Consider the following 24,006-nt stretch of genomic DNA (forward strand, 5'->3'; position numbering starts at 1 on the left):
TACCCACAACACACATAGTAAATCCCCTTTTCAGAGTTTATAAAGCTCACCCGAATACTTCATATATGTTTATCCTTTTGTTATGTATAAGATGAATTCACAATTACTTTGTTTGTTTGTTTCTTAGACCATCTTACTGGATAGTTAGGGCAAAGATTACTTCTTTCGTTTTACAATTCACAAAACTAAGTCTTGAACAGGATGACTTCTTCTAGGCCACAGGACTAGTAAGTGCTGGCTAAAAGGCATGTGGGAGGGGGTCATCCAGGGGACGTGACCTACGGTTGACCTGCGAGTGGGCCCCCTGCCCTGTCCTTGAAATATACATTCTGTCCCCCATTCCCACAGTGCCGCTGTTTGAAGGACACAGTCTTGAGTGAGGTGTTGCTGAAACCTTCGGAACAGCTTCTACGACTAAATCCAGGTACTTATGGCCTCTAGTAAACTTCTGAGATTCCGACATTGGTGTGGAGATCTGCTAGTCAGCTGCGCCCAAGACAGACCTGTCTAAGCTTCTTGCCGCCTGCAAATCTGGAGGGGTCTGCTCTTCCTTCTCTTTCTCTCTCTCTCTCTCTCTCTCTCTCTCTCTCGTCACCCTCCATGTCCTGGCCATTTTGCAATCCAGCAGTTAGGGATCCAGGCTCCTCACTGCAAATGTCTGTGAAGAAAGTCGTCTTAATTTACCTAGTTTCCACTACAAGGAGTGATGATCTGATTGTACGGGGCGGAAATTCTCCCGTGACTAAATTTCCTTTTGAGTTACCTTGTAACTTAGAAGAAGTTTCTTCCTATATGCTGGCCAGCGGTGTCTAGCCCTCCTTTTAAAAGATGAGCTGGACGGGCGCCTGAGTGGCCCAGGTCATGATCCCAGGAAGAGAGTCCTACATGGGCTGCTTGCTCCCCAGGCAGCCTGCTTCTCCCCCCTCCCTCTGCCCGCCCCTCCCCTGCTTGTGCTCTCTCTTTCTTTGCCAAATAGATAAGTAAAATCTTAAACAAACAAACAAACAAAAAAACCTTGTTTACTGCCCAGATCAGGAAACAGAACATTGCCAACACCCTCAAAACCTATCTGTGCTTCTTTCCAAGTACAACCCACTTTGGCTCTAACAAATGTAACTTCGCTAAATTTTCTAAGTTCTTCTTTGCTTTCTTTGTAGTTTCTCTGTATGCTGCTCCACCTTTAAATGATATAGTTTAGTTTGACTGTGTTTTTGGATTTTATACAAATGAATCATTCTTTTGTGTCATTTCTTTCACTCGACTTTATGTTTGTGAGATTCATGCACATTGCTTCAGGAAACTGTAGTTTGCTAATTTCCAATGCTGTCTGATACTCCATTCCACAAATACAGCTCTATTTATTTAACTGCTTTCTGCTGATGGGTATTTGAGTTGTTTCTAGTTTTCAGTTATTGTAAATAACACTGTTATGAACATTCTTATCCATGCCTCCTACTACTTATAGGCATATATTTTTGGACATAAATCCAAGAGTAGAATTGTTAGTTATAAATGTTTTGAATATCCTCTCCTTTCTATGACTTGCCTTTTCATTCTCTTAATGATATTGTTTGATAAGCAGACGTTCTTAATGTTACCTTAATATAAAATTTATCAATATTTTCATCCTGTTCAGCAATTTCTTCCTGACCTGAGGGTTGAAGCCACTTTCCTATTTATCTTCTAAAAGGTTTATAGTTTTTCAAGTTTATGTCTACAATCCATCCGGCAATATGAGGGTCATTTCCAAATTTTGCCTGTTTTTGACAGTTTGAATGGTTAGGAATAAGGTTTCTTTTTTTTCTTTTTAAGATTTTATTTATTTATTTGACAGAGAGAGAGAGAGAGAGATCACAAGTAGGCAGAGAGGCAGGCAGAGAGAGAGAGGGGTGAAGCAGGATCTCCATTGAGCAGAGAGCCCAATGTGGGGCTTGATCCCAGGACCCTGAGACCATGACCTGAGCCGAAGGCAGAGGCTTAACCCACTGAGCCACCCAGGCCCCCCAGGAATAAAGTTTCTTTATGCATTTTGTACCTATCTTTTTATTGGACACATGCATTTGTTCCTTCTGGGTGTGTATCTATGAAAGGAATTTCTGGTTCTGATGAGAGTAGATAATTCCAGTTATCTAAAGTGTTGTGACAATTTATACATCCATCAGCAATGGATGAGATTTCCAGTTTTTCCCCATCCATTCCAGCACCTAATATTGCTAGCCTTTTTATTTGTGATCATTTTGGTGGGTGTATGGTATGTTTCACTGCCATTTAAAATCGTGTTTTCCAGGGCACCTGGGTGGCTCAGTGGGTTAAAGCCTCTGCCTTTGGCTCAGGTCATGATCCCAGGGTCCTGGGATTGAGCCCCGCATCGGGCTCTCTGCTCAGCGGAGAGCCTGCTTCCTCCTCTCTCTGCCTGCCTCTCTGCCTACTTGTGATCTCTGTCTGTCAAAAAGATAAATAAAATCTTAAAAAAAAATTGTGTTTTCCAATACTTAATGACATTGAATAATTTTTCCCAAGTTTATTGGATATTTGCATATCTCCTTTGGAAAACTGCCTGTTCAAGTTATTTGCCCACTTTTGAAATTGGGTTGTTTGGTTTTTCCCTATTAACATGTAAACATTCTCTATATATCACAAACAAGTCCTTTATTATATAAATGTCAATATCTTCCTCAGACTATCCCTTGTCTTTTCACTCTCCTAATAATGTCTTTGATGAACAGAAACTTATTTGTAACAAAATCTAATTTCTCAAGCTCTTTTCTTTTATAACTGTTGTTACTTGTGTTCTGTCAAAAAATCTTCACCTACCCAAAAATGTTATGAAGATAGTATCTTTTGTTTCTTCTAGATGCTTTATTGTTTTACCTTTTACCATTTAGGTTTTTAATCCATTTCAAATTAAATTTGCATGTGAAATAGGAGGTTAAAGTTTATTTTTTCCTTTATGACTACCCAGTTGGCCTGGTGTCATTTATTAAAAGATCATCCTATGTCCTTTGAATTGCAAGGGTACCTTTGTTGAAACGCAAGTGACTACACACAAACACACATACACACACACTCTTCCGGTACTTAATTCTGTTATATGGTTGATTTCTCTATCCTTAGGCCCAGTGCCACACTGTATTAATTCCTGTGGCTTTAAGGAAAATCCTGAAATCTGGAGGTGTAAGGCCTTTAAATTTGTTCTTCTTCTTGAAAACTTATTCTACGTTTTATGTATTTCCTTATGAGTTTTAGAATCAGTTCTTATCAATTTTCACACATACAGGTTTTAGGGATTAATTAGATGATGTTAGATTTGGAGAAAAGAACACTTAATAATTTGGAAGAAGATGTAATAAAAAATATTGCATCTTCCAATCTATAAATATATTATAACTCTGTGCTTAAAAGGTCTTCTTTAATGGTATATATATACACATACGTACATATATATGATAGAATATTATGCAGCCATCAAAAAACCAAAATCTTGGTGCGCCTGGGTGGCTCAGTGGGTTAAGCCTCTGTCTTCGGCTCTGATCATGATCCCCGGGTCCTGGAATCGAGCCCCACATTGGGCTCTCTGATCAGCAGGGAGCCTGCTCCCCCCCCCTCTCCGCCTGCCTTTCTGCCTACTTGCGGTCTCTCTCTCTCTCTGTCAAATAAATAAATAAAATCTTAAAAAAAAAAACTTGTCATTTGCAATCATGTGGATGGAACTAGAGAGTATTATGCTAAGTAAAATAAGTCAGTCAGAGAGGGAAGATTGTCATATGATCTCACTGATATGAGGAATTTGAGAAACAAGACAGAGGATCGTAGGGGAAGGGAGGGAAAAGGAAACAAGATGAAACCAGGGAGGGAGACAAACTTTAAGAGACTCTTGGTCACAGGAAACAAACTGATGGTTCCTGGGGTGGAAGGGAGTGGGAGGGACGGGGTGGTGGGGTAATGGACATTGGGGAGGGTATGTGCTATGGTGAGTGCTGTGAATTGTGTAACACTGATGCATCACAGACCTGTACCCCTGAAACAAATAGTACATTATATGTTAATTTAAAAAAAAAGGTCTTCTTTAATTCTCTCAGGTATATTCTAAAGTTTTAAGTTAGTGATCTGGCACATATTTTATTAGATTTATTCTTAGGTATTAGACATTTTTGATGAGCTTATAAATGATATTTTTTAACTTAATTGTCCAGTAATTATTTTCTTATTATGTTTTCAGTGAAATCTATTTCTCTGGGCACCTTGTGATATGATGAACTTGAGAAGATTCTGCCTTCTCTAATCTTTCTCAGTCTTAGTGAACTTTTGTTTCACAATCGTTTTTCTTTTACTTCTATTCTGGGTTTTTAAAACTTCTGAATTGAAATGCTCTTTCATATCTGCAAATTCTTGTTTAATTGTTTTGAATTCATATTGGAGCATTTTGGTACAGTTTTCTTTACTTGGTGACTATTGTATTGGTAGAAAATTTTCATTAGCTAAATATTTTCATTCATACTTTCTGTCTCATTCTTATGATAGTTTTGTATTAATGAGGACTGCCAAGTTCTGTTCATTTTTAAAAGTCTTAGATTTTCCTCACCCAGACATGACAAGTGCTTCTATGAAGGAAGTGTGTGAGGGATGTAGGGTCTTATTTTGTTCTTTATGTATGTTTCTTTCAGTTATACTCCCTCCTGTCAGTTCAGTGACAAATAGTTTTATTAATAGAGGGTGTCCTTTTGGGGACAAGAGTTGAGTTATGATAACTAAAAATTCAAGATAGCATCATTTTAGGAGAAAGACACAGTGATCTTGGATTTGACCAATGATATCAGAATATGTTTTTTCTGTATATATGTCTTCTTCAGTGACTGCCACCTACACTAATTCAAAATTTAGGTTCCTTCAAATTTAGGAGAAAAAAAGTTCTCAGGTCTGGAGCTTTAAACATTATAAAAATCCATTCAACTTCTTTCTCTGCAGGCTTTATTGTGAGTCTCTGGTAACTTACAAATGTCTCCACTCTATATCCAGTTCCTTGATTTCTGTTCTTTCTGTGATGGCTACTGGAATGCATCTATTTAAAGCCCCTGGCCCTATAACAGTAATACAGAAAGTATTTTGCATTACTCTACAGAGATTACTTTCATCAGAGACATCCAGAGTGGGGTGCCTGAGTGGGTCAGTGGGTTAAGCCTCTGCCTTCGGCTCAGGTCATGATCTCAAGGTCCTGGGATTGAGCCCCACATCAGGCTCTCTGCTCAGCAGGGAGCCTGCTTCCCCCTCTCTCTCTGCCTGCCTCTCTGCCTACTTGTGATCGATCTCTCTCTCTCTCGTTGTTAAATAAATAAAATCTTAAAAAAATTTTAAAAAGACATCCAGAGTGCTTTATAGGCATTGTCTTGTGGAGAATGTTATTAGAAAGGATCCCTAACAATTAAGATTCTTTCTATACAACTTCATTATGCTTCTTTTTAGCCAACAGGAACAGAGGAAACTAAAGTCTTAGGAAGGCTGAAAGACTCACCTAGTGTTTTATCATTTATACTTCTCGGCTTCAGCCTTTTGGAAAAATTGTTTGAAAATGTTGACGATTAACCTGAAACGTAACATCCAGACAGTCAGGAAGCCCAGCTGACACAACATTATTGCAACACCGGCTGTGGAATCAGAGCTACTCAGAGATCGGCTCCATCATGGAAGACCGTTTCAACCTGAGGCTTAACTTATTATTTTGTTAATGGCTGGCAGTTGTTGACAGCGACGGGTATTCTATTCTATTCTATTCTAGTCTAGTCTATTCTCGAAGATCCATCAATGGCTTGGATGCTTCACTTGACGGTCCTTTCATCACCGAAGTAAAGCCTTGTTGGCCCCCTAGGGGGCAGCAGAGTAGCAGCTGCCATCTACTTGGCAGTTATGGAAGGAGTCTGAAGGAAGGAGTCCCGGGATAGTGGGGAAGCCCAGCCTGAGAGGAAGACCAGAAGACAAGAGTAGAAAAATATCAGCATGTCTGGATCAAGGAAATATATACAAGTATGCTCTGAAAGCAGAATGTAACTGAGCTTGAAATGAGAGCTGGCTTTGTGGCGATTAAATCAACAGAGGGTAATGTTTACCTTTTTATCTAGTGTTGCCTGAGTACTTGACCTGGGACAGGCCCTTGAGATGCGTATCAAGGATTTTTCTGGTAAATGTGGTATCGAGACATATAAACAAATATTAAGTATGATGTGTTAGATGCCTCGAGGAAATGCACAAAGGACATCAAGGACAGTGACTATAGGGTGGGGAGGACTAGGTGTGTAGTTGACACGGAGACCAGGCCTTAGAGAAAGAATGAGTAGCAAGAGAAAGAACAAGGAGAGGTTAAAGGACATAATGCACATTTGGGCAATGGGGAGCTGTTTGGCTGAAGTGTAATATTAGGTCCACAGGAGGAAGTACGGAAGATGAGGCGGTTAACTTTGCCCTCGTGCCCCTCTTCTCTAAAGCATATCTATGTTAATGTACTCTGAAGATAAGAACCGTGAATTGCCTTTGTCAATATTAGTGGTTTTCATGGCTCTTTAGGGTTCTTTTTTTTTTTTAAAGATTTTATTTTTTTTTCTTTTTCTTTTTTTTTTATTTATTTGACAGACAGATCATAAGTAGGCAGAGAGGCAGGCAGAGAGAGAGAGGAGGAGGAGGCAGGCTCCCTGCTGAGCAGGGAGCCCGATGCGGGACTCGATCCCAGGACCCTGAGATCATGACCTGAGCCGAAGGCAGAGGCTTTAACCACTGAGCCACCCAGGCACCCCAAAGATTTTATTTATTTATTTGACAGACAGAGATCACAGGTAGGCAGAAAGGCAGGCAGAGAGAGAGGGGGAAGCAGGCTCCCTGCTGAGCAGAGAGCCTGATGCGGGGCTTGATCCCAGGACCCTGGGATCATGACCTGAGCTGAAGGCAGAGGCTTAACCCACTGAGCCACCCAGGCGCCCCGGCTCTTTAGGGTTCTTAAGAGAATGGAGACTAACTTGGTTTGCAGAAAATTAGGAGATCTTATTAATAGGTTGAAGCCAGAAAGCCCCGAGGGAAGCAAATGATAAGAGCCCTCACTTTGCTACAACACTGCAAGGTAAGGACGTGGGAGAGAGGGAGGAGGGACTCCCCCGGGAAAGATAAAATAAGTCAACTCATTACACAACCTTTGCTCATTGTTGCCCTTGCAGCTTCTTTTTTGTGAGCTCTAGGCATCTCAAAATTCTGGGGCTTCATTATTAAAATATGCAGGACTTTTAGGTCTTTGATGCTTGGGTACTTCCCCCTCACTTAATATATCAGACAAATATTGAGAAAAACATAGATCTTACAAATCAACTAGTGAAGGGGCGACACACCCTGTGAAAAAGTGAGTGTCTATCATGACTGGTTAGCTTGCTTGGTATATGATGTGGCGTGGTGTGGGTGTGGGATGGAATGGTAAATGGCTTTATTCTGGAGTTAAGAGTCTAGATTCTAGATTCCCAGTGCTTAAGTGAAAGATCGCTGAACCTTTCTCCAATTTGCATTGGCAACACTAGTTAGACTAACATTAGTGTCTGGCAAAGAAAAAGCATTTGATCAATCGTTGTCAAATAAATAGATGAATGAACTCATCCATCAATCAGTGGAACTGATGAAAACAAAGACAGTTGTCAGAGTTCCTCTGACAACAATTTGTTGCTCCCTAGCCTTTGCCTAAAAATGGAGAACGTTGATACTTGTAAAAGAAAGTTGTAGAGGCGTGCTAGTTGTTGTCTAAACAGAGCTTCCCATCCAGGGTCCTGTGCGCGGTTTAATGCATGTGCTGTGAGAATCTGACCAACCTACCACTTGCATTAACAAGAACGAAAGCCAGCATTCTCAGTTCTGACAAGAAGCCCCAAGTGTCCCCCTAGAGGAGGTGTTCCTCCATCTGGATTTCTGTCTCAGGTGCTTATGTTGAGGTGCAACTGTTCTAACAATGCAGGTACCATCTGCAAGTTAAAGCCTAATCCCACTTACAAATCACAAGAAAATTCACTATTACATTTGTTAGTGCAAGTTAAGGAAAATTCATTTGACTCTTTAAATGTAATTTCAACTGTTTTAAATATTTAGGTGGTTATTGAAGAAAACAGTAGCTTTAAACAGTGGCTTTAAATTTTTTTTTTTTAATTTATTTATTTGAGAGACAGAGAGAGAGAGCATGAGAGGGGAGGTCAGAGGGAGAAGCAGACTCCCCATGGAGCTGGGAGCCCAATATGGGACTCGATCCCAGGACTCCGGGATCATGACCTGAGCTGAAGGCAGTTGCTTAACTAACTGAGCCACCCAGGTGCCCCGGCTTTAAATATTTTATCTTCTGCTTTGTGATTGGTTTCTCATCAATGATGATTACCAAGAATCTGAAGAGTTCATCCTGACCATTCCAAGCATAAAACCTGAGTTCAAAATTTGATGCTCATTGGCAAAATTTCAGCTTTCTCTTTACATTTCTGGAAAGATTATATTCATAAGTGTTATCAAATTTAATATTTAATATATTTTCCCAATTATTATTTATTTATTTTATATATTAAAAAGAAAATCTAACAATTTTTTAATACCAAACCTTTAAGAGATTTCTTAAATAACTTTCTGTTACTTCAATGTTCTTTAGGGTGTCATACAATATTATCACTTAGCATGAGCACCAAGATGTACACCTGTCCCTCTACACAAAATAGGAAGAAAACATGCTCTGAGTTTCTGAGACTTAGTTAGGACACTCAGTCTGACTTTTTTTTTTTTTTAACCTCCTTGAGAACTCTTTTCGTCTTATGATTTAAGTCTTTACACTTGGCTTATGTCCAAGATCAGGAAGTTGCTTCATTTTTAGTATTTAAGGTAGTGTTTATTAGATAATCCAGATTGCCTGGTATGATCTGATATGAATTTGTTTTATCATCTAATAAGAACTGAGCAGCCAGTTGGATTTTCTTCTGACATCGGCTTCCATGGCATAATCCTCAACTGCAGTCATTATCATTGTTGAGACACGTAGGACTATTGAAGTTAACGTTAAAATAGAATAAATGATCAAGACAGACAGGCAAGAGTTACAATCCCCCTTCACTGAAAATAACTTGATACTCTCTGAAGATAAAAAGCTTAATCACCCAGATTGATCTGCATACAGATTTTTCTTTTCTTTCCTCTGTCTCTTTCCCAACATTTAAAGTAGTATTTTTGCTGATATCTACACATCATTCTTGCCTGATATAATTATTTTTTTTAAGATTTAATTTATTTATTTCTCAGAGAGAGAGAGAGAGAGAGCACAAGCAGGCAGAGTGGCAGGCAGAGGCAGGCTCCCCGCTAAGCAAGTAGCCCGATGCGGGACTTCATCCCAGGACCCTGAGATATGACCTGAGCCAAAGGCAGTGGCTTAATTGACTGAGCCACCCAGGAGTCCCTGCCTGATATAATTCTTGATAGAAATTATAGGAATTGATAGAACAGACCACTCCCTCACCCTCCATGAATATAAGTCAGGCAACTTCAGAGCTGTAGAACCCAGCAACTGGTTATGAATTCTGAGGCCTAAAAGGATCTGAAATATGGAATCTTAGTTGTCATTGTCACTTCTACGGAAGGACATAAGATCAAGCCCCGAGAAGTAAGGCTGGTAAAAGTCTTGTCTCCTGCTGCACCTAGGAAAGAATTTTTAAATGATTTTTGCAAATCATTTAAATGTGGGCCAAACTGAATATCTGAGATATGCTAAAGGTATCACACTATTACATTGTTTCTTCCATATCTTCCAAATCTAATCATCATCTCAACCTATTGTTGAAATCGAGTAGCCTAATGTATGCTTCCCCTTCCCTCTCTTCCTCTTTTTCTCCCCCCTTTCTCTCTCTCTCTCTTTCCCTCCCTCTCTTACCCTCTCTTTCTTTCTTCGTGTCCCTCTTTCTAGGACTGTAACAGTGTTTTCCATATACCTGTGACACAGCTTTGTCTTTTTCAGGTTATTCTCAGAACCACTGGCTCCTCCTGTCTTTTTCCGTCTTCTAAACTGTGTCTAATGTATCTGTCCTTCTCTACATGTGGTATTTGTTAAAAGATGGATAAAGGGGTGTCAGGAGGCGCAATCAGTGTAAGCATATGACTCCTGATTTCAGCTCAGCTCTTGATCTAAGGGTCGTCGTTTTGAGTTCGAACCCCATGTTGGACTCCATGCTGGGCATGGAGCCAATTAAAAAAAATTTTTTTTTAAAGAGGAATAGAAATTGGGGCAGGGGCTGTACATAGGTCTGTTTCTTGGGATTATATTTATTTTAAGTAAGTGCATCATTGTTTCCTTCTGTTACTCTAAATAATTAGGAAAAAACTGCATGATATTTTATCTTTCATATGTGTCTACCTGAGTTGTTCCATCAGAATATATTACCTTTGAGGACAGTGCTTATATTTTTCTATCTTTTCAACAAATCTAGGAACCAATGATTTTAGCATATTTCAATGAAAACAATAGGTACTAATCTCAGCTCAACTTTGCCTAATCCAATGTGACTTTGAGAAAGAAGTCTGGCAAGTTAGGAGTCAGAGGACTGGGAATCGGGGGACCCCTGGATTCTCAAGTCTACTTCTGATGTTAATTTGCTCTGTGATGTTAGGAAGATTTATTTCCATTTTCCAGTATTGTTTTCCCTATTTGTAAAATTAAGGGATTTGGACTAGATGGTCTCTGAAAATTCTGCCATTTTATAGTTCTGGTGAAATTCTGTATTTCTGAAGGAATAAATTACTTTAAATCTTAAGATACCTTTAAGTTATCCCTGATCAAAATGAAAATTGAAGGCTGAGTTCACAAGTTGTTTTCTTTAAAGCAGAAAACTTCAGGGTCTGATAAATTGTTGATATGAGTGCTTTTGAGAATGGAAGATGGAATAGTTAGTTATAAGCTTATGTTTAAATAGACATAGGAGAAGGTTGGTAAATGTTTACAGATCATTTACTACACCATTTAAGGAAATCTGTATTTACCTGTGTCTTGTTATTAAAAAGAATGGAGTCTGTATCACCGTTAGTTTGCTAAAAGGGAGAGAGAAATTTTCCTGAAATATTAACATTTTTTATTTTAATAGTTCCAAAGCTAGTTGAGATCCTATTTATTGTAATTAAATGTATTTTGGGGAAAATAGTGTTGTAGAAAACTGTATTTATTTATTTTAAATCAAACTATCATGGGAGATTATGTTTCCTCAAAAACTGTGATAGTTGGGGCACCTAGGTGGCTCAGTGGGTTAAGCCTCTGCCTTCAGCTCAGGGTCCTGGGATCAAGCCCCACATTGGGCTGTCTGCTCAGCAGGAAGCCTTCTGCCTGCCTCTCTGCCTGCTTGTGATCTCTAAATAAATAATTAAAATCTTAAAAAAAAAAAACTGTGATAATTAACCTACTAATTTTTAAAAACTAACCTGACCAATTTTCCTTAGTTAACTCAACTGGTACCAAAACGGTATATATTCTCTTAGAATGAAAATATATCTTAGGTGCTGTACCTAGTAAATAGTCATTTTACAAGTAAGATAAATGTCTCTAACAGATAAACTTTAAAATGTGAGACTGAATGTTAATTTGTTACATTGTCATGAAGAACTCTAATCTCAAACTGTTGTTGAAAACTGAGCAACTTAATCCTTTTTTTTTTTTTTAATAAAAAGTCTTACATTTGAGGATATATGATGGGGAACATCTTTTCATGTGCTTATTTGCCATCTATACATCTTCTTTGGTGAGGTTTCTGTGGTCCATTTTTAAATTGGTTTCTTTGTTTTCTTTTTGTTGAGTTTCAAGAGTTCTTTGTATATTTTGGATAACAGTCTTTTATCAAATGTGTCCTTTGCAAATAATTTTTTCCCAGTGGCTTGTCTTCTCATTCTCTTGACAGTATCTTTCACAGAAAAGAAATTTTTTAATTTTAATAAAGTCCAGCTTCTCAATTCTATCTTATATGGATTGTGCTTTTAATGTCATATCTAAAATGTACCCAATCCAAGGCCATCTAATTTTTTCCTATGCTGTCTTCTGGGATTTTTAGTTTTGCTTTAAAACTTAGGTCTGTGATCCATTTTAAGTTACTTTTTGTGAAGGATATAAGGTCTGTGTCTAGATTCATTTTTTGGTAAGTAGATGTCCTTTGTTCCAACATGATTTGTTGAAAAGGCTATCTTTTCTCCATCATATTGTTTTTACTCCTTTATCAAAGGTCAGTTGACTATATTTTTGTGGGTCTAACAATGAGATGCTATTATATACCTATGAGAATGGCCAAAATCCAGAACACTGACGATACCAAATGCTGGCAAGGATGTAGAGCAACTGGAATTCTCAGTCATTGCTGATGAGATGGAAAATAGTACAGCTACTTTGGAAGGTAGTTTGGCAGTTTCTTACAAAACTAACATACTCTTACCATATGATCCAGCAATTTCAATCTTGGTATTTAACTAAAGGAGCTAAAAATATATTTTTGAACAGAAACCTACATGTGGATGATTTTAGTAGCTTTATTCAAATTGCCAAAACTTGGAAACAACCAAGATGTCTTTCAGTAGGTGATTGAATAAGTAAAGTGGTATATCCAGACCAGGGAATATTAGTCAGTGCTAAAAAGAAAAGAGCTATCAAGCCATGAAAAGACATGGAGGAAATAAATTCATCTTACTAGGTAAAATAAGCTAACCTAGAAAAAGAAAAACTAAAAGCTAAAAACTAGAAACTAAAAACTAGAAAAAGCAAAACTATGGAGACCGTAAAAACTATAGAAACAGAAGTTTTGAGGGAGAGGTTAATAGGGAGGGAGGAATGAATAGAGAGAGCATAGAGGATTTTTAGGCCAGTGGAAATACCCTGTGTGTTACCATAATGGTAGGTACATGTCATTATGCATTTGTCCAAACCAGTAAAATGTACACCACCAAAAATGAACTCTAAAGTACACAGTGGACTCCGGATAATAATAGCGTTTCTATATAGATTCAATAATTGTAACAAATGTACCCATAGGGTGGGGGAAGTTGACAATGGAGAAGGCTATGCATGTGTGTGGCCAGAGCATAGATGGGGTATCTTTGTACCTTTCTCTCCATTTTGCTGTAAACCACAAACTGCTCTAAAAAAGTCTTTTAAAAATAGTCTCACACCCAGAATGTTTTTAATTAATTTATTGCATTTCCAGAAAAGTAAAACAAATCTCATGTTTGGTTTATTATAATTCAAAACAACTGGTAAATATTCATGATGCAAACTTCCTTCCTCATCACTCAACTCCCCAGGGAACAATACTGCTGTGACTCTTGGCACAAGGAAAATAATGTTGGTGTTCTCATCTCCTCTTTACACTATCCAAGCTGCTAGTTGGTAGTTACCCTAACCTATAAACTCAGGAACAAGATTAAGCATTACTGGAAAGCATGGATACTCCCATACATAGCCTTCGCCAACAGCACGTGCTTTCCTGTTGTCATGAGCTATTTGCCCCCAACAGAGTAGCAGGAAAGAAATTGAAAAATGTAAAAGAAAGCTTAGGTAGACTGTGAGGGAATGTATGACATATAGAGTTATCACATATGTAGTAATCATGTTTTCAAGAATAAATACAAATATTTGGCAATTCACTTGAAACTGAAGGTGTCGAACATGAATTTATATAAAACAAATTATATTTTTCCACCATTAGCAGTTGTTACAAATGAAAAATATGTTGCCATGTAAAACAGTGCTTCCAATACCCTGAATTAATATTTTTTGTTTAGAAAAGTTTAAGTTGCTTGCAATCTCTGTACTATATTGGCATGTACAAAATGAGTGGAAGTGTGTTTGGAGTTGAGTTCCCGAACAGACCATGAATTTCCCATTGCAGCATTATCCCAGGCTCAGTGTTACCTTTTTTTTTTTTTAAGTGTTATCTTTAAATTATTCTTGATACCCCAGAAAATAATGTTCCTCTTGATCTCCAATACCAACCTTGAACTCAGGGAATCCAGAACTTTATTGGTGGAGTAGAAACCTAGAGACAGTCTGCTGAGGACCCCTTTTCTGTAAGTGCCCTTTTATCCTCAATCTGCTTATTAAAAGAATAATTACGTTGGTGCCTCATAGCTGACCATTGACCCCAACTGTTTGGTTCAGAAGTGGGCACACAGAATATGAGCCAGGTCAGAGTCATTTCTCTCTGAGATTTTTGATCTTTGGTTGAAAAATAAGGTCATTGTTCTGTTCATGGGCTGAAAGTTTGCGTGTAGAACATCATTGGTGTTATCAGCTGTATTTTGCAAAGTATAGAGAAAGGTAGTCTATTGAACAGAATGAAGCTGTTTCTAGAGAGAAGCTGTAAAGAGAGGTGGGGAACATCCTAAAGACCCTGGTAACATCATAGTCCAACTATTACCACAGCCAGATATGGCTTTGCCATTCAATTATTTTCTAAGATACATGTGTGTTCTTCCAATATATTCTCATTTGGCTCAAGTCTGATGGGATTTTGTCACTTAGACCAAATAGAATCTCATACAGCTTCCTTTTATTACCTTGTATCTGATTATCAACAGTGTCTAATGGAACTAGATGAAATGCCATGTTATTAGAAAGTGATATCATGTAATATCCATGGTCTCTGCAGAATGGGCTTGAGATTGAAGTTGAAGACTATGAAAACTAGTCCACCAATAGTTCTCTACAAATCAGTAAGTTCATAATTTTGGATATTGAGTTAACTTGGAATAGTACCTATCCACTATCCAGTATTCATATCATACCCAAGCACAGGAAGAAATATAGATATGGATCAAGCAGAGGAAAAAATACAGATATGGATGTGAATCTGTGTGTGACATAGCTGCATTTCTCTTTAGGACTCAGAAGAAATTAAGAAAAATTACATTAGAGATTGGAGTTTTCTTAGAGATTACCTAATTCACTCTTTTCACCACTGTTTCTAGGTGGATAAACTGAGGCAAGAATGGGGAATTGCCTTATAGTAATTAACAAAGTGACTATGGTTTCTTGAGTTCTAGGTCAATGTTTCCTATGGAATTATCTATGAGAAGAAATATACTAGCTTGATGTATGATGTTTCTGGGCCTCCGTTTGTCATCTGTAAGCTGAGGGGGTTATACCAGATAACCACTAAGATTCTCTTTGGCTATAATACTCTATGATTCAATGATTTTTTGCTGCATAAAATCAGTAAGCAATTTTTATATAATGTCAGAGGACTTTGATTTTATTTGAAAACCTAGGTTGAAGTTCTACTTATAAAAGAGAAAGAAAAGATTGTGAGAGAGGAGAAGAGGTAAGCCAGAAGGACAAAAAACTCAGAAGTGACACAAATTAAGAGCAGAATTTAATTGATTTATTTGTTGGCGATCTACAAGTTGAGCCTTTATAGGTTTTTTAGGAGTCATCTCGCTGCTTACATCTGGCTTACAAACAGATTTGCTGTTTAGTTTTTTTGCAATTAGTCTAAGCAGAATGTTTTTCAATTAAAAATACATCAGGAGCAGGTTCAGGAAATAATTCAGTGGAGAACACTTAACAGCTTCAGCCTTGAGGATGAAGTGTGTTATATTTTAAAAGGCTTAGCCATAATGGTAGTATTGAATTAGTCATATCTTAAAGCAAGTTATAGGGAGACTATTAACAATAATGTGTTTCTGGGTAATGTAGACATTTCCATGACATTTTTAGAAAGACAAGTTCAAACACGCTCATTTTATTGAGGACTTTGGTTCAAATCTAAGTTCTAGGGCTTATTATCCATGTGTCCTTGGGCAAATTACCCAATCTTTCTGAGACTCAACTTCCTTCTATGTAAAATGGAGATACTGTTTATATTTAATTCAGAGGATTGTTATGTGTATTAAATGAGAGAATATGTGTACAGGACTTAACATGGTGGTTGGTATGTGGTAGGAGTTCAGTGGCTCCTCTCAGAGTAGGCTGTATTGATGTATGACATTTAAACTGTAGATGACTTTGTTAAAAGGGGAGATGTTCCAGCAAAGTGGATACCAGGTTTCTGTTTGTATTCCCATAAACAAATAACCTTATGAAATCAAGCATACAAGTCTTTTTTTTTTTTAAGATTTTATTTATTTATTTGACAGACAGAGATCACAAGTAGGCAGAGAGGCAGGCAGAGAGAGAGGAGGAAGCAGGCTCCCTACTGAGCAGAGAGTCCAATGTGGGGCTCGATCCCAGGACCTGGGACCATGACCTGAGCCGAAGGCAGAGGCTTTAACCCACTGAGCCACCCAGGCGCCCCAAGCATACAAGTCTTTAACAACTAGTGGGAAGAATTCAATCCAAACATATAGTTTAGATCATTAAAAATAGTATTTAGTATTTATAGAGTTTTTGTGGTTTACAGTACTTTTATATATAAATAAAAGTGTGTATGTGTGTGTAGTAATTTTAATTTTTGTCTGTCCACTGAATAACCATATTAGTATTTCCGTTTTTAAGATGAAGAAATTGATTTAGAGATTTGATGTTTACATAGCTAGTTGGTGTTCTTACTGGCACGTGAAATCACATCTTCTGGCTACTTCTGGCTCAGTCTCCATTTAATGAACGCTTATTAGGAAAAAAGTTCCATAATGGGCACCAAGAGAGGTATATTGTAATGAGCTCACCTAGCACTTCTTCCTCCAGCTGTTCTTTATTTTCATTTAAAGATTTATTTATTTATTTATTTGAGAGAGAGAGAGAGAGCAGCTGAGCGAGCACGGGGGTGGGGGACAGAAGGAGAGAGACTCTCAAGCAGATCCCCACTGAATGTGGAGGCCAACTTGGGGCTTGATTTCATGACCCTGAGATCATGATCCCAAGATCATTTGATGCTGAGCCAAAATCAAGAGTCAGATGCTTTACTGAGCCACCTAGGCACCCCTCCAGCTGTCCTTTCTAGGAATCTCACAGAGTTTTCTGAGAACTGCCATTACCCACCTATCTCTAGCATGAAGTGATTTGCATGTCACCTTACCTCAGCCATGGTAACTAGTCAGAGGAATCACCTAATAATAAAATAGGAGATTCAGAAATACTTTAATAGACTGTGCCATCATTCATGAGAGAGAGGGAGAGAGAGAATGAATATGTGTGTGTGTATTTATTTTGGGAAGATTGGACCCCTGATGCCTCCCAAGCCAATTCTCCCCGAGAATTTGAACTTACAGAAGAGAAAATTATCTGGGTATATGGACTAAAATATGTAGCACTTGGAAAAGGATAGCAGTCGCTTTCTGCCATGGAGGAGAGGAAAAAGCCTCTCTGAGGCAAGACAGAAAAAACGAGTAGTTATTTAGAAGTCACACAAATGTGAGACAGAGTCCTAGAGGTGACTTTCTAGTTGTTCTCAAGCCCAACTGCATTTTCTTGGTGTTTCATGACCCAATCCAGCATCCTTACAATAAATCTCCAGTTTTGGTTAAACTAGTGAGAATTTTATCTTTGTTATATGCAGCAAAGTTTTAAAATTAGTACCAGCACCCAGACTGAAGATGTGAAGTCTCTGCTTCTGTAGGAAACCAACATTAGTATTTCCCAAAGGACTAAGATTAGGCTAGGTGCTTAAGAAGTCCTGGGGAGCTTGTTAACGTGTCGATTCCAGATTCCAGGGCACCACTCCTGCAGGTTTCAGGTCAGGATGTCTGCAGTTTGGCCTGGAAACCTGCATTTTTAACGAGATGTTCAGTTGATTCCGTTTCACTGCCAGAATTGGAAATGTCTGGCAGAAATGCTTTTACACCTATTTTGCAGACGGGGCAATGCAACTTAAAGACCATTGTAGGTCAAGTTGATTATGAAACATCAGTCACATTGCAGTGTGAGCATTGATTTGATAGTACAGTTAACCATTTCCCCTTATGGGGTTACTATCCCATTGATGTGCTAGGATGAAGAGAAGACAGAATGTAGTGCAGTCAAACTTGGGTTTTTAGAGGGTTTGGTGGAAGGATGGGAAAGAGCTGAAGATCAGAGCACAAGATGTTATGTAAGAATGGAGTAAGAAGTGGAGGGTGGGCAGAGGAAGTGGAGTGACTCCTCTGCCCAACTCCCAAGGACAATCACAGCACCAGGCATCTCTGGCCAGAAGCAAGGGGAAAAGCAAAAGCAGAAACAAAAGCTCTTTTGATGGAATAATTCATTTCCATGTCTCTGTTTCTCCTTCCTTGACCTGGCCTTTGCTGGCGACGTAGCTCACAGATATAGAGGCTATTCCCCTGATCTTTGCCTCCTGACTTCATGGGCTCATGTCAGATGGGCATCTTGGGAAGGATTACTTCCTACCCCCAAACTGACCCTGCCATAATTTACATTTACCTCAGCATCTTTCAGATGAGCACGTCATCAGCAATTCATGGAGCAGCTCTAACCACAGTCAAGCTGCAAGGACTCTTGTGAGAAGCTTTTCCATCCGAGAAACACAAATAGTTCCATCGATCTTACTAACACCCTAGAGGTAAGTGTGAGAACAATAAAATGGTCTTGGGGTGGAGTGGGGCTGAGGGAAGGCTTAATGATTCTTTTTTTTTTTTTTTAAGATTTTATTTATTTATTTGTCAGAGAGAGAGAGGGAGAGAGAGCGAGCACAGGCAGGCAGAATGGCAGGCAGAGGCAGAGGGAGAAGCAGGCTCCCTGACGAGCAAGGAGCCCGATGCGGGACTCGATCCCAGGACGCTGGGATCATGACCTGAGCCGAAGGCAGCCGCTTAACCAACTGAGCCACCCAGGCGTCCCCGGCTTAATGATTCTTGAGAGGTTTCCTGGCTTTGCCAAAAAGCATTGCTGGGAAATAGAACCTGGGTGTGGTTAAATTCTCCATATTTTAGGAGGTTGGTGCTGGAAGAAACCTTAGAGATTATCTAGTACCTAACTCTCTGAGCCCCAGTGAAAGGAACAGACCTGTCTAGGATCATGCACCTTGTTGGTGGCAGAGCCCAGTCTAGAATTTGGGTCTCCCAGCACTGAGCTCAGTGTGTAATAAATGTTCTGCAACTAGCATGGCATAGTACTGTGTACCCCAAACAGAATTACGTGAAATAAAACTCATGACTCTGCGTAAGGCGTGAGCAGGCAGCCAGTATGAGAACAAGTGTGACGACAATCGGCTTAGCCAGCCCAGGCTGTCATCAGAGTACCCAAGATGGAGTGGCTTCTACCACAGAAATATTCTTCGTAGTTCTGGAGGCTAGAAGTCCAAGATCACAGTGCTAGTCAATTCAGTTCCTGGTGAGAGGTCTCCTCCTTGTTTGCAGGCAGATGGCCTCCTTCTTTTTGTGTCTTCATGTGATGGGGAGAGACAAAGACAGAGGGAATGGGGGAGGGAGGGAGAGGAAAGCACTCCGGTGTCTCTTCTTGTGAGGACACTAATCCCATAGGATTAGGACCCCACCCTTTTAACCTCATCTAACCTTAATTACCTCCTTGGAGCCTTTATCACCAAATGCAGTCTCACTGTAAGGTTAGGGCTTCAACATACGAATCTTGGAGGGATAAAATTTGGTCCATAGCAACAATCACCTTCAGACAAGCCTTTGTCTCTCTGCAAGTCCCTATGGTCTTGCTGATGATTCAGATGGAGGCAGGGACTTGTTGTTTTCACTGCCAATAACAAAGATGCTGCTTTTAAAAGGAAGATGGAAGCACAAATATCTCCCAGGCATGGCACCTAACATCTATTGTATTTCCTGTGGCTTTTCCTTATGAAGACAGAGAACATCCACAGGAGCAATCCGCTAACATCGATGAGTCTCTTAGGGAGATAAAGAAAACATCCATATTAGTTGACTTGAGCTGAGTAGTCGTGCAAACTGAGAAGTGGTACAGACCCACTATGCCCTATTTGCACTTCTGAAATCGAGAAAGCTCTGAAATCTGATTGGTTTTCTATAAACATGCTTCGAATTCCCTTGGTAACAAAACTCAACCTGTCCTGATGTGAGGCTGTTTAGGTAACCTTTGCTTATCCCACTTACTGAGAATATTTGTATGCCTTGCTGAAGAAATGCTAAAGCATTGGACTATGGGGTCCTGCCCCAGATCCTGCTGAGGGGTTTGTAATATATTAAGAAAGGTGGTGAACTACTCGCTTTCTAAAATCTCAATGAGTATGAATTCTTGTAATATGTATGCATTCCAAAAATTTGAGGCAAGGAATTTAGAGTCTGGACTCGAGTGAATACTCTGTCCCAAGGACTGAAATTACGTGTGGTATGGCTGGGGGCAGGGAGCAAGCTTCAGCAGAAAGGGTGATGTGCCCCAAGTTGCCGGGAAATGAGCTGATGCCGAAGCCAGCAGAACAGGTACGGGTGAGAAGATGAGTCAGTCGTGCGGATCTGCCAATCCTCCCTCTGCCTGACTCCAATTACTGCGAGTGGGGTCATGGAATTCTTCAAATGAAGTTTTTAGGTCAAAATATCTGGGTGTGTAGTGCACAGGCTTCGGAGGATGCGAGCCACGGTGATTTGAAACGGCAATAGAATGCCGTCGTTTCAGGAATTTGGCAATGCTATCTCATCTAGCAGGTTGACCTCCAGGGAAAAGCCGACTTTCTGGTCTTTCCTTCTTATTCATCTCTCTTTGTTGGAACTTGGCCCAATCACTTGATCTTTGTGCCTCCTCCCCCACCCTTTCATTTAAGTGTGGATGATGTGAATAGCTTTTCTTACTGTGTTCTGGATCAATACATAAAATATCATTAAAAAGAGACTTTCAGTGCCACACGGGCCCTGTTTGGATGGCTACTTGATAGCATAGCTTTTGGTTACAGGGTAGCAGCTTTAGGGGTGAGAGTTGGGAGTCATGACTTTAGTTTCATGTTTGATATTAATTTCCACCGTGACCCTGAGCACGTCACTTCTCCTTTCTAGACTTAGTCCTCATGTAGAAAACCAGAGGCTCAACCTGGTGATCTCTGAGCTGTCTTTTATGGTTAATCCAGAACCTGCAAACAACGAGGTGAAATAATGATAATTACAGTGCAGTCCCAGTTTGTTTAACAATTATTGTGGGGTTTTTTAAAAGATTTTTTAAAAAAGACATTATTTATTTGACAGACAAAGACCACAAGTAGGCATAAAGGCAGGCAGAGAGAGAGGAGGAAGCAGGGTCCCTGCTGAGCAGAGAGGCCGATGTGGGGCTTGATCCCAGGACCCTGAGATCATGACCTGAGCCAAAGGCAGACGCTTAACTGACTGAGCCACCAAGGCATCCCAAAAAGTATTGTTTGTAGACAACTTTCACAGCATTAGGTCATTGGACACTTATAACAAACTAGGATGTGCTGGGCACCTTGGTATTATTATTCTCTTCCAAATAAGCTCAGAGAGAGTGGACGTTACTTGACCAAGGTCGCAGAGCAAACTGGTGTCTAGTGAAGAAAGGCTAGACCAGGTCTTCTGACCCTCTGGCAGCCTTGCCTGTGTTCTTTCCACTAGGCCTCAGTACTTCACTAGTTTCAGAGGTGCCTTGCTCAGAAGTATCATGGAAATGCACGCCCATTGTGCATTCACAATAGGAAAGAACATTACTTATGATTAGTTGTACACAGAAAAATTACTGATACTTTGTTTTGAACCTCAATAGTTGTTGGTTTTTAGGGTCGTTATAGGAGATGGGACAGTGCCAAGGAAATGCTCAGCCGGAGTGCTCTGGGGGAAACAGAAGGAGGAGAGGAAAGTCTGTGTGGGAAGAGGGGCCATGGTCAACTGAGAAGCAGAGGCATTCCCAGAGAAAACACACTTCTGACCTGCCTCATGTCCAAGAGTTTCGTACAGCCTAGTGAGGGCTTAGGTCAAACAGCATTTTCTATACTTGACTCCATTATATTTGGAGAGAAAATAGCCAGGAAGTGTTTTTGTTTTTGTTTGTCAAGACACAGGTTTTCCTTGTGAGCTGAGAAGATTTTGGCTTATGCAGTGGCCAAAATGTAGAACAGAGAAGGACAAAAGGAGGAGAGTCAAACCTCTCTGGCTGGTTTTCCTCATCTGGCATTGAAGGCCTGCTACCTTCTATCTCTGATCTTCTGGAACACCACTGCCCTCCCACTCTACTCCAAAACACCCAACTTTCCTCTCTTGCCTGAAAGGCAGCCTGACTCTTCTTTTGCTTCTTTAAGCCGCACTCTCTGTAATTTGTTCTCCTCATGTTCTATCTTCTGTTAAGGCCAGCACAAGGGCCATGATGCTTTCCCTGAACTCCCCAACTGGAGTGGGGACCCCTTCCTAATCCACTGGTCATTTGTTTGACTTGGGGTTGATTCTCTACAATTTCCATCTTGTATTATAGTTGTTATATATCTCGGGCTGTTATCTGACTAGGATCAATAAGCACATCCCCATGTCCTGTCCCCTCCCCAGAGCTGTCACTTGGTGAAGTCAGAGCTTAATAAGCATCTAATGAGCAAAGGGATTAATGAGATCTAGGGGCCCTTCAAACATGAACTATGATTTAAAAGTCATATCACACCTGTTCTGAAGGAAGGTTAATAAGAATCTATTTAGAAGTAAGATACATTTTACAAAGTTATAATTGAGCCTTGTCCAATCAAAAACTAAACTCTTTTAGCTGAACTATTTCTGTTTCTTAAAAACAAACAAACAAACAAACAAACAAACATTCAAAGGTAGATGCCATGTAGTAGAAAAAAAATTGCCTGTGGATTTTTCCTGGGGACAGTTAATTTTGAGTTCCTGTTGAGTTTCTTACTAGCTGTGTGACTTTAGGCAAGTCATGCACTTCTCTGATGCTAATTTCTTCAATCCAAGACAATGAGATCTGTTTCACAAGGTTATTGGGAGGAGTTAGTGTGATAATGGATATAGAAGTGCTTTACAAACTGAAAAGAACTCCACCTGTAAGAGGGGTTAATCTCATTATCGTTATTATTATTTTAGAAGTCATTTCCATGGAACATAGATGTGGTCCCTAGAGCTCCTTTGAGCCTCTAAGTGTACAGACTGTATTTAGGAGTTTATATAATACAAATATGGGGTTGAACAACAGCCAGTCAGTGCTGATAGACCTGGGTCCTTATTTACGGAGTGCCTTTCCTCTGAGCTCAAGAGCTGTTAAAAGATGGGTTCATCATTCTTTAATCAATTTCCATTCCGTCATTTGCTCCACAAATGTTTACTGTATACCTGCTAAAGGGTCGGGCGCTATTTTGGACAGCAGATAGGCCATCGATAATGCTAATGTCCTGCTGCATTGTGGGGAATGCAGATTCATAGTAGAAAAGGGACTTTTCTACAGCTGCGTGCGTAGACAGGGTGGGAGTCAGGCGTGCAGCTCAGAGCTTAGGGTGGTTAGTGGCCTACATTGTCAGAAGCATAATCGTTATTTCATGAACCGAAGCTGGGCACCTCTGGTTTGAGTCACAGATCTCCATCTATAGCAAACTGTGCCTTTGCCTTATTTGCCCAGAACAAGAAATGATGTCAGTGGCTGAAGGGCACATTGTGTGACCCAAGTTACATGGGTTAGGTTTCTGAACTGCTTTGGTCGGCTCAGTTTCAGACACTTTGGAAAGGAAAGTTAAATGTAGCCATTGATTGAGAGCGATTTGAGTCTGTCCCAGAGCTGACTCCTGCCGAGCCCCGCCCCTGGCTGCAGACACATTTCACAGAGTTGCAGTTTCCCTTTTATCCTCCAGAGAGGACAGGCTTTTTTCTTCCAAGTGCAGGATTTCTAAGATGCCTGGATAAAAGCTTGCCTTTCATGTGCAGGTGACTCAGAGAGCAGAGAGTCAGCAAGGATGTGGTAGGCTGGTCCACGGTGCTACAAGGGAGCATGAAGCCTAGTTCCCATTTTCAGTTGTGTAACTCTCAAAGACATTTCCTACCCAAGGGCTTAGTAAGCTTCCACAGTTTTGGAATATTCCAGTGGTTTTAGCCAGCACAGGAAAATAACGTAGATCATTTGTACCATTTTCAATGATATGATTGTTGATAGTCAATTTGACACACTTG

This window comes from Enhydra lutris, unplaced genomic scaffold, assembly GCF_002288905.1.
Source record: "Enhydra lutris kenyoni isolate GAN:26980312 unplaced genomic scaffold, ASM228890v2 scaffoldscaffold39, whole genome shotgun sequence".
Classification (NCBI taxonomy): domain Eukaryota; kingdom Metazoa; phylum Chordata; class Mammalia; order Carnivora; family Mustelidae; genus Enhydra; species Enhydra lutris.